We start from the raw sequence: 16,424 nt of genomic DNA, 5'->3' as shown, positions 1-16,424 counted from the left end.
ATCCTAACCGGGAGGGTATGAAGTCAACAACTGCAGGGATCGGACACTCCCAGGACCGTTTGGGGGGCCTCCCAGACGCTTCATTTCTCTCGCTTGGGTTTAACGGTGGGGCACAAAGAGCGTGGGATGGGATGCTATAGAGGCCCCGGGGCTGCGGTTGCTCGCCACCCTCCGGGGCTGGGGAAACAGGGCCCCTCCAGGCATCCCTAGCGGGCCAGTGGGGCAGCAGGGACAAGGGCGGCTGCACGCGCTCCGATTCCCGGACCTGGGTTCCAAAAGACGACGCCGACCTCGTCTCCGCCACGTTGTGCATTTGAGGCTGAGGACAAATGCAGTTTTTCTCATCTTCCCACGTCCGCGGCCGGAAGTCTCCTGGGCTTTGCGCTTTTTTCAGTTTGGCCTGAGTTTGGGCCGTGTGTGTGTGTGTGTGTGTGTGTGTGTGTGTGTGTGTGTGTGTGTGTGTGTGTGTGTGTGTGTGTGTGTGTGTGTGTGTGTGTGTGTGTGTGTGTGTGTGTGTCTTCCCCTCCTAAACCGAATTTCTTGAATGAGACAGTCTGATAAGAGCAAAAGTCCTGAAAGCAAATGGTTTCAAGTTCCAGCCTCGCTGCTCCCTGGCTGGGGAGATTGTTAAAGCTAAGTCTAGGATTTCTAATTCGCAAAAACAGAAATAATGGAATAGGGACTTGTGACCACTAAACATATGTAGCAAACAAATAATAGTTGTGAGATATATTCAAATCGTCAAGAAGGTTATACTGTATTGGGGAGACAACCCAAAAGTTAACTATGAATGTTGCTGCAGATGTGTGGCGATTTGGAGGAAGGCCTATATCTTATAGTGGGAGGGATGAAAAGGATGTAGAAAGAGGATGAGAACTTGTAGTCTGGTAGGCCTATCGCTGTATAGCTGTGAGATAATTGGTGAAATGCCTTTTAAAAAATATATGTATTGGTAGATGGCGGGTGAAAAGGCTGAGAAGCCAGATACTAAGGAGAAAAAACCTGAAGCCAAGAAGGCTGATGGTGGTGGCAAGGTTAAAAAGGTGAAGCAGGGGAAGCCCCGCTGCTGCCAAAACCCTGTCCTGGTCAGAGGAATTGGCAGATATTCCCGATCGACTATGTATTCCGGAACGGCCTTGTACAAGGGGAGGTATTCAGCAGCTAAATCCAAGGTGGAAAAGAAGAAAAAGGTGAAGCTTCTTGCTACACCAGTTGGTGGTGACAAGAATGGTGGTACCCGGGTGGTTAAACTTCGCAAAATGCCTAGATATTATCCTACTGAAGATGTGCCTCGAAAGCTGTTGAGTCACGGCAAAAAAACCCTTCAGTAAGCACGTGAGAAAACTGCACGCTAGCATCACTCCTGGGACTATTCTGATCTGCCTCTCTGAGCGCCACAGAGGCAAGAGGGTCATTTTCCTGAGGCAGCTGAGCAGTGGCTTGCTACTTGTGACTGGGCCTCTGTCCCTCAGTCGAGTTCCTCTGCGGAGAACACACCAGAAATTTGTCCTTGCCACTTCCACCAAAATTGATATCAGTGGTGTGAAAATCCCAGAACATCTCACTGACGCTTACTTCAAATAGAAGCTGCGTAAGCCCAGGCACCAGGAAGGTGAGATCTTCGACACAGAGAGAGAGAAATACGAGATTACAGAGCAGCTCAAGGTTCATCAGAAAGCCGTGGACTCACAAATTCTGCAAAAAATCAAAGCTGTTCCTCAGCTCCAGGGCTACCTCTGTTCTGTGTTTGCTCTCACAAACGGAATTTATCCTCACAAAGTCGTGTTCTGAACGTCTTACAAAGAACCTCATTAAAAAACTGTCCCATTTCAAAAAAAAAAAAAGTAATAGCTATACAATGGAGAAATGAGACAACACCCTGATAGGATCATCAAAGTTAACGCCACCAATGAGAGGCAGATGGGCACGATGTCTTGAGAAGGATATAGCTTCCTCTATGTGATATTTCAGCTGAGACTGTATAACTTCAATCGAATAATGAAGAAACAGTAGACAAATAAAAAATGAAGAGTGCTCTGTTTTTTAAATGGGGGATTATACTTCAAAAATGTCAATGTTGTTAAAAGATAAAGAAAAGCTGTGGAAATGTTCCAGGTCAAAGGAGGTTAAAGAAACATGAGAACTAAATGCTATACTAGATCCTAGAGTGATCCTTTGCTAGAGGAAAAATAATGTTATATGGGAAATTATTAGGTCAATTGACAGGTTGGGATACAGCTGAGGAATTAGACAACAGTTAAATATATTACAGAACGTGGTTACATAAATGAATATCCTTATTCTTTTTAAAAACACCTAAAGTATTAGGGGTAAAGGGCCATAATACATGAAATATGCTCTCAAATGGCTCAGAAAAATATGTAAATAGATGATGGACAGATTAGATTGGCAGATTAGAGGTATTAAATGATAGATGATAGATTGACAGATAACAAATAATAAAGCAAATGGGGCTAAAAGTTAAGAATAGGTGAACCTGGGTAAAGGCTATCCAGGCATTCTCTATATGATTCTTTTTCTTGCAACTTTAAGTTTGAAATTATTTCCAAATTAAAAGTTAAAAAATATAGCTTATAGATGGCACATTTAATACATAACTTTGAATATAAAGATTGAAACATTTTTCATATAAAATCAATTTATTCACCCCACTCCCAACCAAGTAAATACTGAACAAATAATTAGCAAATGTTAATTTGAGGAATACCAAACAGGGGCCTGCTTGGAATCCATGTCTCAGTGTAGCTCTTGATATTAATGAACTTGTAAGTTAAGTTGCTTTTGGTATCATTTGCACCTCCCAGAAATTAGAACACAAAAACCAGTAGAAACAAACTTCTGCAGCAATTCTTACCAATATGAAAAACCTGCTTGGTTATCAAAAAAGAAATGTTAAAATCCCAGAAAAAAAACAAACAGTAAGTTCATCTTAGAGTCCTTGACAGCCAGCAAGTGAAAATATGGAGATGGTTACATCTGGTACCCAGAGAGCCAGAAGAGCAGAGTTCAAAAGCATTCAGAGAAAAAATAAATTTGGCCCCCAAACATGAATTTCTGGAAGAGAGTCTAAAATGTTTGAGAAGTTATGAAGGCCCCATAAATGCAATTCTAGTTGATGAGGAATAAAAAGGGAGGTATAAATAGGTTAGGATTACAATGTGTAATAATACATGACCTCAACAAATTTTAATATAAGCATAAACATTGAAAAGAAACCCAACTAGGTGTATAGCCAAAGATGAATGGAAAGGGTGATGAGGACATATAAAAATAACGTCAGGAAGACTAATTCTCTAATAAATTTGGGGTGCTTACCTCGCCCCACCCCGAACAGAGCAAAAGGAAACAAAAAGTTTTCTGCTGCTGTATTTGAAGCAAAAAATAAAGGAATAGAGGACCTTTGCTCAGCCTGAGGGGTCATGGATGAGACATTGCCTGGGCTGAATTTTGCAAGAAAAGTTTCAGAAATAAGAGAATCAGGAGGGCTTTCTATGCAGAGGATAGCCACCAAGAATGCTGCAAAGGTATGGCGTTAAGAAGGAGTCATAAGGCTTCTATTAAGAGAGGCCGAGGAGGATCAGATGTCTGAGACAGAGCCAGGGCATGAGAGCCTAACGTGTCACACCACAGACTTGGGAATTTGTGCTGCAATTGTAGGAGATGGAGACCTTCGGAAATTTTTACTATTAGCATTTATAATCATGTAGTTCCTCGAAACACTGCTTTTGCCACATCCCACAATTTTTCTTTTTCTTTTTTTTTTTTTTGCGGTACGCGGGCCTCTCACTGCTGTGGCCTCTCCCGTTGCGGAGCATAGGCTCCGGACGCGCAGGCTCAGCGGCCATGGCTCACGGGCCCAGCCGCTCCGCGGCATGTGGGATCTTCCCGGACCGGGGCACGATCCTGCATCCCCTGCATCGGCAGGCTGACTCTCAATCACTGCGCCACCAGGGAAACCCCCACATCCCACAATTTTAATATGCTACATTTCCCTTATTATTTTGTTCAAAATATATATTTTTTCCTTTGTGATATCTTTTTTGCCCAGGAATTATTTAAAAGTGGGCCACTTAATTTGTAAATATTTTGTGTCTTTCTAGGTAGGGCATTGTTATTGCTTTCTAAGTTAATTCCTTCATCATCAGGGGACATTCTCTGCAAATTTACATCTTTTAAAATCAATTTGGAAATTATTTTGTTGCCCGGGATGTGATCTAACTTGGGGAGCATTCCACATTCACTTGAAAAAAGCTATGTATTTTTTAGTCGTTAAGTGTGATGTTCTATGACTGTCCATTTGGTGATGATTGGTCATTTAGATCTTCTACATCCTTACTAATTTTTTATAGGGTTGTTCTGTCAACTACTAAGAGAAGGGTGTTAAAATCTTCAATTATAATTGTGGATTTAACTATTTCTCCCTTTTTGTCTGTGAGTTTCTGCTTATGTTTTTCTATTAGTGATATATTTGCGCTTATGGCTCATTGTGTGACTAGTAATCTCCTGTCTTGAAGTCTGAAGGGGCCGTCAACTCCCAGATTCACCCAGTGTACTTTGTCTTTCCAAGACAGACTCCTCTCCCGTTTCTGCCTGCTGTTTCCCGAGCCCCCTGCAGTAATCCCCACATATGTGTAGATGCAGTTATCCAGGAATTTGAGGGAGTTTATGCTCAGGTTCCGTGAGTCATCCCTTCTGCAACTTTCTCATTTCCAGGATTTCGCTCCTAAATTTCCAGCTGCTTTGTCAACCCTAAACCCTGTCTGTTTGACAGCTAGGTGCTAGGATATGACTTAGAAGCTCATCATTAAGACTTTAGATACTGTTCTAAATGCGATGGGATGCATTGCAGATTTTGAAAGAGGGCCGTGATGTGATGCAAATTTTATGGCAATAAGATTACTCTTAATGCTCTAGGGAGAGTGTGTTGTCAAGTAGCAAGAATGAAAGTTGGGAGAGACCAGCTAGGGCGTGATTGCAGTAGTCCAGACATGTACTCTGAGCTTCATTGTCGACTGGCTATCTGCAGGAATAAACACACACTCTGGGAAACTGAAAGTAACATTTTTCACAAGGAATCAATCTTTGTAAATGTCTCTGCTTCCGGGTATGTCAGGCCTGGTTCACTATATATTGGCTTATAAAGAGTAAGCAAATGAGCAGTCCTTTTAATGAAGAAAGAAGCAGTTGAAAATATCATATTTCATTTAACAGATATTAACCGAGGGACTGTCAAGTGGCTGGCAGGCTCTGATCTAAGTCAGGGGACAAACTAGCCGAAGTCCCCAGCTTCAGAGAGGTTACAGTCTAGAGGGGGAGATGATAACAAAGAAATAAGCTAATGGACCTGGATTTGGCAGGTGGAGGTAAGTGTGCTGAAAAAAAATAATGAGGGGAAGGATTAGAGCAAGTGGGGTTTAACTTCAGAGTACTCAAGTAAGTCTTCTCCAAGGAGGTTACATCTGAACAGTGACCTCAGTGAGGGAAGGACAGAGCCATGTACAAAGCCAGCAACAGCGGACATCAAGATGGAAGAGTGCTTTGGTGTCCAGGTACTGCAAGGGGAACAGAGTGCTGGATTCAGAAAGATGGCATCTGAGATACAGCCAGGGCCAGGGAATGTCAGGCCTTGGGGGTCACGGTTAAGAGTTTGGATTTTATTCTTAAGCATGACTGGTAGTCATGGGAGCAAGGAAGTAACATGAGCTGATTTATATTTTGAAAGTATCACGAAGTGTTCGTTAGGACAATCCTTCTTGATCAATTCCTTTTGGGGAGAAAATGATCCGTGGCTTCTTGCATTTCTGTATACCTTGAGAGTAGAAGTACCTGCCACCTAGGTTGCAGAGTATCTTTCTAGGGATGTCTGGGTGAAGAACAGCCTTGGGAGTTAGAGAGAGCGTCTTCCTCTGGAGCACGTACCTTAAGCACAGATTCCTCCCCTGTAACGCAGCCCATTGTGTGTATCTCCTGGCTCTCTTTGAGTTTCCCCGGAGGACTGGGGGCTCAGGAAACAAGAGCAAACATTGATTTTGGGGCTTCTGCTATTTCCTTGAGCAATGAAGTCCTTTGTCTGTGACTCGGGAGAACTGTATCTTTTTCCAGCATCCATGAAACGGCGGCGGGCTAACTTATTAGCTTATAAGTCAGGTCAAAGCTCATATCCTTCACATTTCTTGACCTTTTGTGCAAGGAGGATGGAATGCTGCCAGGATGTTCTGGAAGAGGCGAGGGGGAGACGCTCTCAGCCCAATTCCCAGGAACATAGGGAGGGAAGTCTGTGGGAATCAGAAGTGAACAGCACCAAATCCTACAGTCGACTTGGCAATAAATGGCGTCCTTCTCTTCACTGCTTGTTAATGAGGGGAGATTGGGGAGGTGGCTGCAGGTTGACCACAGGGAACTGGGTTTAAAGACAGACTCTAATCCCCAATTCCCCTTCATTAACAAGCAATGAAGAGAAGGGCAGCATTTATTGCCAAGTTGACTATACGATTGGCGGGGGCAGAGGGGCAGGGTGACAGGAAAGGAGGACTTCTTTCCCATCTGGCCATCAGTTACGTGTTTGTGGAATGTGGAACCTAGGACCAAGATTCATCTTGGGTGGGTGAAGTTTCCACCCGCCGGCAGATAGCAGTGACAGTGATACTCACATTTAGTGTGAAAAGTGGGAAATTGGCACCCAGTATGAGCAGAAAACAGGCAAATTGTAGACCTTTGGCTGGTTCGGTGAGAGAGGAGAGGTGGCAGTGTGTAGCACTCAAAGAAGAGGGGCAACATCTGGTCCATCGTACAGCTCCACCATTTTGCCGTCTACTGTGCCAGCCTTGAAAGCCTTTCAGAAAGGACAGTAAAACATCTCAAGAGGGTTGTTTCCATTGAGTCTTAGCTGCTGTAAGAGAGATTTGGCCCCCTGGGAGAAATTCCCAGGAGACACCAAACTCTAGTGGGAAGCCATAGATGAGGCATCGACTAACATTTGGACTCACTGTGGCTGCAGATTTTTTTTTTCAGAAAGATATCCTTTGAGCATCTATTGAAGTATAACTTTATGGTAGACCCTTCAATAAAGTAGTTGTGCTCAAGGTAACTGAGTGAATCTCTAAATAACACATTGCTATTAATCACCCAGGGGGCCCTCATCCTTCCTCTTCCCAAAAGCCATGTCTCTGTCCATATCCGGTCTGCATTGCCAAAACTGTGAAGCTACATTATTTCTTAGAGATGCTAAGTAAGAGGCCAGTTAAATGTTGGGGGCACATCCAAGAAAATTATGACTCTGGCTTTGAACGAGTCGATCCAGAGGTTTGCTTTCATAGGGGAATTTCATAGAGAATTTTCATAGAGAAATTCCTAGAAATAGAGAGCCAGTTATCTTTTGAGGCTAGTCCTAGTTTATTATAATGCAACCATATCATCGTATTTTTTCCAGTACACTATGGTGGCATGGGAGGAAACAGGACTTGATACAGTGTTTGATTTCTTGATTTCTCCTCCTCTTAACTCTCCAAGGAGGTAATAATTCCATTTGGCTAATGGGTCCTGGAAGGGAAGGAGACTGACCTATTGTTGCAGTCTGCAGCCTTTGGGTTCCTGTGATGCAGAACAGGTGAGAAAACTTCAGGCCCACCTGCTGCACAGTTTGCAGAGTGTTCCATAGAGAGATGGTGATCTAACGCCTTGGTAAATTCTGGTAAATTCTTGGTAAATTCTAACCCAGTGGATTCCTCAGGAGGTCCAGCTATTCTGAGCAATTCTTAATAAATATTATGATGTCTTGCTTACTTGGTATACAGACTCAAGGGAGAAACTTTCCAATGCTGCTGATACGGCTTCTTTTGAATAACTCTTCCATACTGAATCATTGCACTCTTATAAAACCAGGACGACAATCACTCTCTAAGGCTGAACTTTCCTGAGAAGTGCCACAACCCACTGGCTCCCTAGGTGCTGCCCTCTAAGTAAGAAACAGATTTGTAACTTTTATTTCCCCATCTGCTCACCCTCCACTACCAGGCTTTCCTATAGACAAAGTTAAATGAGTTCAGAAGAAATAAATAACTAAGATGTTCCTCATTGGCCTGGTGAGTATCAATGGTAATCAGAAAATGAAAAACGACCAAACATTTAAAAGTAATCCACACTTTCAAGGATGGAACTGAAATTGAAATAGTTAGAACACATAGATCCCGTTGAAATAGGGGAAAGTTTCATGGCAGTAATGTAATGAAGGAAACAGGAAAGAACTAAAAATAATTCAATGAGATCTGAGGGAGAAGTTCTACAAAAAAAGAGAAGAAATCTTAGAATGATAAAGAATTTTTTGCTAGTAAAAATTATAATAAGTTTAATTTAGAAATTCAACAGAGGCAGTAAAAACATAGAATGGATACTGATGAAAGCCTCATTAATAATACGGTAAATGAACTGGAAATTATCTTAAGATAAAGAGTGAAAAAGCAAAGAGTAGTAATTAGGAGAAAAAAGATAAACATAATGGAAGAATCGATCCAGGAGATCAAATAACCCAAGAATTCAGAAACAGATAAAGAAACAGATGGGGAAAGAGAAATAGTCAAAGAAATAATAGAATATTTTTCTGACTTGAGTTTTTAGATCAAGTCTCCTGATTAGCAGGCCAGATTAACAACAACAAAAGACATTCTTCATAACCTGGACATTTTTGTGAAACTCTAAGGATAAAAAGAAAATCTTTCAAACTTCCACATAGTGAGAAGATTTACCAATAATGAGTCAGAAAAGGGAGAGATATTCCCGCTGCAACTCAGGAAGCTGCAACAGAGTAAAAAAAAATGTTTATGGCTTTCTAGAATTCAAGGGTCCTACAGGTAGCCAAGATATAACTAAGGGGTGATGGAGAGAATATAAAACTTATCTCACAGAAATTGAGTACAGTGATTAAGATGACAAAATTATAGAAGCATATAAAGAACTTAAAGAATATAAGGTGATATATGAACTGTCTACATCATAAAAACTCAGAAAAGTCATTTTTTCTTATGCCCATGGAATATTTTTTTTAAATGGATATGTATTTGGTCACAGAGTAAATCTTAATCGATTCCTGCAATGCATATTTTATGGCAACATCTCTGGACTAAAATAAAATAGAACAAAATGTTAAATTTCTGGTTATTTAGAGATAATAAGCATAAGAATACTCTACAGCAAAACCCACAGGATATAGCTAAAGGGAAATCCACAGCTTTAAAGGATTTCACTATGAAATAAGAAAGATTTAAAACAAATGGAATAGCCATTCAATTTAAGAAAGAGGAAAAATACAGGAGCTGGAAATTAATAAAGATAAAAGCAGAAATTACTGATTTAGGAAACGATAATGAGTTAACATTTATAGAGCATTTGCTATATACCAATTACTGAATAAGTGCTTTGTGAGCATTGTGTTATTTAATCTTCATAATAACTCTAAAAGATAATATTCATCATGAAAATTAACAGTCATAGATCTTTATGAGGCAAATAACTACATCAGACTCTATAAAGAAAAATAGAATTACAATTGTCGCAGAGGTCTTTTAAAGAGCTCTTTCAGCCTTTGATGAGTTTAGAAAAAAAAAGGCCAACACTCCCTGAAAAACTAAACAAAACCAAAACAAAGCTCAGAGAATTTGAATAAGTAGACAAGGTAGAGTACATGCATATTTAGATCTTTCTCTTATAAACCTGCTGCATGCTTGGAATTAATAAATATAACTGATATATTAAGACCCCGATGAAAATTAAATCTGAAAAGCTGAATCTCGTACAGGTCACTGTCTTTGTCTAGAATTTAATATATCAAGGAATTAATAAGCATTTCTCAATAGAAACATCTTGAAATTTTAAATATATCCTCATCTGAAATCACATAATATTAAGCAAATAACAAATGAGGATTTTTTTTTCAAATATTTATGAGATGAGGCCAAATGCATCCATACAAGCAAATTTTAACAGCCTGAAATATTCTGAATAGTAAACAAGAAAAAGTTGAAATAAATAAACTAATTGTTCAACTCAGAAGGTTCTGATATGTAAAAACTAAGGAAAACCAGCAAGGGAGGACTTCTGAAAACAAAGTAAAACAATTATTTTAAAAGACTTAAAAAGAATTGTTAAATCTTTTTGCTTACTTTTTATTTCTTTTGTCTATTCTGATTTATTCAGAGTAAACTCAAGCTTGGATCATAACTGTATTTTGGATCATAACTGAAATTCCTTCCTGTTCTCTCCCGATCTCATTCAGCTATCTTTTCATATGTCCTTCCTTAGGACCATATGACGATAATCTTTCGTGGGCTCTATTGTATCACAGGCCTGTTCCTTTCCATGAATTGCCTACTTCTTCAAAGAGGTTGCACTAGGAGTTGGCTGGTTTGCGCCAGACAAAAAGTGGGGCAAATCAGTCCCTTTTCCCTGAGGGCAAGAGACCAGTTAGGCTCTATCTGGGTAGGTGGACCTTTAAACTGTAAACCCTGTGTGTGCTTCTGGCCACCTTCCACGCCACGTGGCCTGGTCTGCCTGCACTGAGAGAGCAGAATGGAACTGATGCACGGACCGGGATGGGGGTGGGGTGGGGGTGGGCAGAGGGCAGAATTAAGAGAGAAGCAGCCTGGGCAGAGCTCACGGGGTCCTCTTCCTGCTCGGTTCCGTCCCAGACCTGGTATCACTGAGCTGCCCCAGCATCTCTCTCTGTCTCTCTATTAACCCCGTTTTTGGCTGGCTGGAACCAAAAGAATCCTTTATCAACACATTGTCTTTTCTTGCGTTTCTTATTTTGTTTCTAGTCATTATTGTTCAGTGACTTTACTGAAAAATACAAAGCAGATTCTTTAAATATCTCGTCTTGCTTTCTTTAGTCAATCGCCTTTAGTCAATCTTTCTTTTAATAAGCTCCAGGGAGGTGCTTTTTAAAATTTTTGAAGTAATGAGTTCTTGAAGAAGGACAGGTCCGTCCAGCTGTGGGTGGCTCCTCTTTGATTCTTTCTACTTTCCTCAGTCAGCTATCTGAAGGGTTCTAACCCTTTCTCCCCGTGACTCGGCTGGCCGGTGTAGGACTCCGCTGGACCTCTCACTGTGAGCAGTAGAGTTCACTTCCAGTCCTTCTGAAGCAGCCTTCCACCTTGTCTTGCCAGAATCAGCAGATGAAGAACCATAATCCCTACGTGAGCCACTTTCAGCTCTTCCAGGCTCAGCTTGTTCTGCAGCTGATTTCATATCTTGGAATGTCGAGTGCTACTCCCTCTCCAGCCAGCCTCCTGAGCTTCAGTGCATCCTGGCAGTTCTTTATCCTCCCTCTAGTCCTGGAGGATAAAGGTTCATGTCAGGCTGTGCTTGTTTGTAACACAATGATACACTTTGCCAAAACCACTGGTTCTACATGTCATAGACCACAGATATGGAAATAGGCGGTTTCAATACAAAGACTGCATAGTATGGAAAATACATAGTGTTAGAAAGTATAGAACTTGTATAAAGAGAATAAATTGCCCTATGGAGACTTAATATGTAGGTCCCTGTGCATCTCAGGGTTAGTATTTTTTTAGGGAAATAATTATAAAAGGGATTAGAAATCAATTGAGGAAACTGGATAAAAGGCTATAGGGAGAACTAAGGGAAAGGTCCTCCAGCCTCCTGTTTGCAGTGTGAGGTCTCTCTGTTGCTGTCACTCTCTGTACTCATGCTTTTTGTAGGTCATTATAAAACCTGAACATAAAGCACAATATCAGAGAAGAAAAAGTTAAAATGTGTTAACGTATAGCTAATTAAAAGTGAGATAAGAATAATGTATGGTAAAATGAGAAGATTTAACATTGTCTAAAGCAGTCACTATTTTTTTTTTTTTTTAGAAATGTTCTCTCTGATTTTTTTAAATTAATTAATTAATTAACGTATTTATTTGGGGCTGTGTTGGGTCTTCATTTCTGTGCGAGGGCTTTCTCTAGTTGTGGCAAGTGGGGGCCACTCTTCATTGCAATGCGCGGGCCTCTCACTATCGCGGCCTCTCTTATTGTGGCGCACAGGCTCCAGACGCGCAGGCTCAGTAGTTGTGGCTCACGGGCTTAGTTGCTCCGCAGCATGTGGGATCCTCCCAGACCAAGGTTCGAACCCGTGTCCCCTGCATTAGCAGGCAGATTCTCAACCACTGCACCACCAGGGAAGCCCAGCAGTCACTATTTAACATAAGAGAATTTAACTACAATGCAAAAAATCAAAACCTTTTAACATTTTTAAAAAGATTAATGGGATAAAGATTGTTTCTATCACCACATCAACATGAAATGAATAGTATTCTACAAGTGTTTAACTGGAAGACGTTTAAAGAAGTGTCAATGACAGAGAAATGGGAAGAGAACCAGAGGGATTGGTGAAAAGTGGGGACCACGACCACTTCTAGACTTGAAAGGGGAAGGAGTGTCTTAAAAATTTTGTCTCCTGAACCCGTGAAGGTCACCCTCCACGGAGGGGGGATCAGCCCAGGGAAAGGAACAGTGTGGCCAAGTGAAAAGGGAACTCTCTCCTCCATCACCCCATCTTCTTCCTCTCAGGGCACAAAATGGGGCAGAGGATAGCAGAGAATGAACCTGGAGAGGCAAACAGAGAAAACCAACCAGAAGAAAAATTAAATTCTTAAGGCTAGGAAATGATGACAAAGATAAAACCATGAAGGTAAAGGGGGGAATTATTGATAAGATTAATCAATAAATTTAAAACATTGAAGCTCTTTAAATAAAAACTAAGAGAGAGTAGTCCCAGTGGGATTATAGACTAAGAACCGAACTATAGAACTAAGAAATCTGAGTAAAAGTATGAAATAATTTGTTTTAGAAAACGAAACCAAGGAAGGAAGTTTGAATGTTAGAAAAAGATGATAAAAGTAGAATGCAACAATGAAAATAAATTAACATAAATCAAGGCAATAATATACACAAACAGGTAACCTAAGTATGAACATTAGCAGAATTACTTTCATTAGTTTTATTTGTATACTTTATATATTTTCAGATTTTTGAAATAATAAGTATGGCTTATTTTTATAATCAAAAGGGGGGAAAGTATTTAGAACATAAACACACACACAGCCCACCTGGCCAAATTATATTCAGAGTGATACAGCAATTAAAAGAATGTATTACAGATGAGGAAACTGTTCAGAATTAAGTAATTTGCCTAAAATCACATCAGTAGTTAGTTATCGGTTATTTATTTGTATGAATAAAGCTTTGAAGGAAAAAAAGTAGTGAGGAAGTAAAGTTTTTCTACTGTGCTGTACCCACTCTCAGCTACATTTAAAACTCAATGGCAGTAGTGCCTCTCTCTCAAGGTTTCTGCCACAATTATTTTGCCTTTTCTCCTCTCAGGTAGAGAAGAGGCAGGAATCTCTATCTTTTATTATATGCCATTTTGGAGAACTTAGGGAAGCAGAAACAGTACATTTGGTAAATCCCTAATATGAGTGTTCTAACATTCTAAAACAAATGTAAGAATGTCATCATATTACTTTCCCAAGGCAGCCAATTGTGTGATACCAGCATTGAATGGAAAGAGGGAATATGATGGAGATAAGTATGTTCTTGCTTCCCCTCCAGCGAGGGCAGTACCCTCAGCTTCCCAGCCCCACAATTGCCCCCGCCTCCCACTCTCCTGGGATTCTTATGTTTCTCCCACTGCCCGCCTTATGCACCATGGAAGACATGTCTGTTGAGAATCACCATGCTTTTTTGTATATTTCAACCCCCCAATTTTTTTTAAACTTTACTTTCAGTAGTTTAAATATAAAATCAAGGGTTTTGTCTTCCTTCTAATATAAACAATGATTCAATATTTTTAGAAACTGTGCCAGTTCCACTGCCTGAAAGTTACAGAAAATTCTCCTAGCTGAGAAAAGCAGTGCCTATACTGAACTTTTCCTGTCATTGTCATCTCCACCAAAGCACCCCAGAGAAGCCACAGTCAGTAGCTTTTTTTGTATGGAAGCAAAGGGTATTTCCACGGCCCTGCACTTCTGCTCTTGACAGTTTACATTAAGAGAAAGTCCAGACCTCAAAAAGAAATATAAGGGGAAGCTGAAAACTGAATATGGATAAATGAAGGAAGCCCTGACTAATGGGAGTTGTTGATGGTAAATGGTATAATTGGTCCTTGCAACTTTATGGAACAGATGGGATTCCTAAAAGATCTTAAGAAAAGATAACTGGAGGGTGGCATATATTATATAACTGTCATGTTCTGAACTCAAGGAGAGCGCTGGGGGAAAATAACTAAATTAGGAGCATGTAAAACAAATGTGTTTATTGTTATCTATTATTTATGGCCCTCTGGATAGCTGGTAGCTCATTTGACTATACTTCTGCCTAAACCAATTTACATTAATCTAGCTGGTAAATTGAATAATGTTGTATCAACTGCTTTGCTGCAATCAAGATGTATTGCATAGAACCCAACTCTCTTAATCTAGTAACCGTATTTTCCAATGTTGATGGATAATTGCCTTTAAGTGCATCCCCTTCTCCCTCTGCTTTTAGGTCTGGCTGATAGGACCATTACTGGAAGTGGTGTGTTCCCAGAACCATTTTGCGAATGCAATTTGGCTTAACTCTCCCATCAGTAATATCAGTATGATCTGAGAGTTCTAAAGGCTATTAGCTTTCTGTGATGGTCTTGGACTCCCTTAAATAGTGACCCAAAAGGATCCAACAGACAAGAGGAAACAAACTTCAACTTTCAACTCCCTAATATTTTCTCCGTTTCAGTCATTTCAGGATGAATGTTCACCGTAGTTCATAAGCACATACTCCTAAAGGAAAAGAGCACCTCTGTAAAGATTTGTGTGCTCTCTCAGTGACTACAGAGCATACAGCTAATCGAATCTGTCATTTCCAAAAATAAATTTGTCACTGTTGTCCATCTCTTTCCAGGTATACTTTCCTCGGACGTTTGTACTGTGACATATCAAGAAGCTATGAAGAAACAGAATGTTGGTGAGTCTTGCTTTGTAGACCTGTATTAACAACTAAGCTAAAAACATTTCAGTAGTGCACAAAATCCCAAGTCTCTTTCACCAGTAGGACAGGCTCAGAATTATGAGTTATTTGCACTTCCTGTTTCCTTTTAAACAGTTGGTAGATATTAAGTTTGGCTTTAAAAATCTCAGCTTGCGTACGCTTCTATTCCAGCCTGGAAATCTTTTCTTTTAGTTTTTATCAGTGATTGCTTATTCCTTTAACGTTCAATATTAGAGCTGTGATTTTGTGAATTTAGCTTAGATGTTGTCTTCACTTTTTTTTTTTTTTTTTTTTTTTTGCGGTACGCGGGCCTCTCACTGTTGTAGCCTCTCTCGCTGTGGAGCACAGGCTCCGGACACGCAGGGTCAGCGGCCATGGCTCATGGGCCCAGCCGCTCCGCGGCATGTGGGATCTTCCCGGACCGGGGCACGAACCCGTGTCCCCTGCATCGGCAGGCGAACTCTCAACCACTGCAACACCAGGGAAGCCCAGTCTTCACTTTTTAAGATTAGGCTCCCAGTCTTCCAGTGATCATGATTATCGATAACTATAAAGGTAGACTTGAAGATGGCCCTGTTTCCCCACGGTGGGCGAGCCCTGGAAGGGGTTTTCCAGGTGTGGGTACAGCTAACTGTGGGTCCACCTTTGTTTGCTGTTCCCCTTTGTGATCAGCGAAACTAAATGTTGGCACAGCGTTTAGTTCTGGCAGTGTCATTCTAGACAAGACAGAAGGGGCTGCCTGTTTTATATCATAGAAAAAACTAGATGTTTCCAAGAATTGTCCTTTTCAGTTGAAGAATAAAGGACACCCAGAAAACCTTGGGGGTTAAACGTTGTGAAGATAATCTCTAAATGATCATACCTTAAACTCTCATGCCAAGGGAAAAACAAAATATATAAACAGACAAACAAAAAATAAATGCTTCTGTGTGTTATATTTCATCAAATGAAACTGTTAATATATGAGTATATTCTGTTTTATCTTGATATGAATGTGTAATCTAGTACATGCATATGTAATAGAAATATATTTATATGTGTTTGGACCAAAATCAAAATGAGATCATATTTGGGAAAGTACTTTATGCTTTGCAATACATTTAAAATATAAGATTTATTATGCATAGAATTAGGTAGTCCTAAGGAGCAAGATGTTCCTTCACTATCGCATTGACTTATCCAATTAGAAGTGCGTTATCTGATTCTTCACTGACATTTTTAGGTAATCATTTGATCACTGTATAGTTTCCCAGCCCCAATCCTTCCTTAAACGGAAAACTGTAAATCAGAAAATATTTACCAGAGGAGCCAAGATGACTGTCTCAAATCATCTCTGGTTTTCAGATGCATGTGTTAGGCAGTATTTCAAAAGGCATA

At 40.4% G+C, this 16,424-nt stretch overlaps 1 pseudogene across 1 annotated transcript; it reads left to right on the top strand.

Annotated features, from left to right (window-relative positions):
* The first annotated feature begins 956 nt into the window (after nt 1-956).
* LOC309963930 (large ribosomal subunit protein eL6-like) lies at nt 957-1,896 on the top strand (annotated as a pseudogene). The gene has a single exon. The product of its transcript is annotated as a large ribosomal subunit protein eL6-like (transcript).
* The last annotated feature ends 14,528 nt before the right edge of the window (nt 1,897-16,424 follow it).

The sequence above is a fragment of the Leucopleurus acutus genome, assembly GCF_964270905.1.
Source record: "Leucopleurus acutus genome assembly, chromosome: 7".
NCBI lineage: Eukaryota > Metazoa > Chordata > Mammalia > Artiodactyla > Delphinidae > Leucopleurus > Leucopleurus acutus.
The sequence above is the reverse complement of the archived record's forward strand: the minus strand, read 5'-3'. Positions and strand labels throughout refer to the sequence as shown.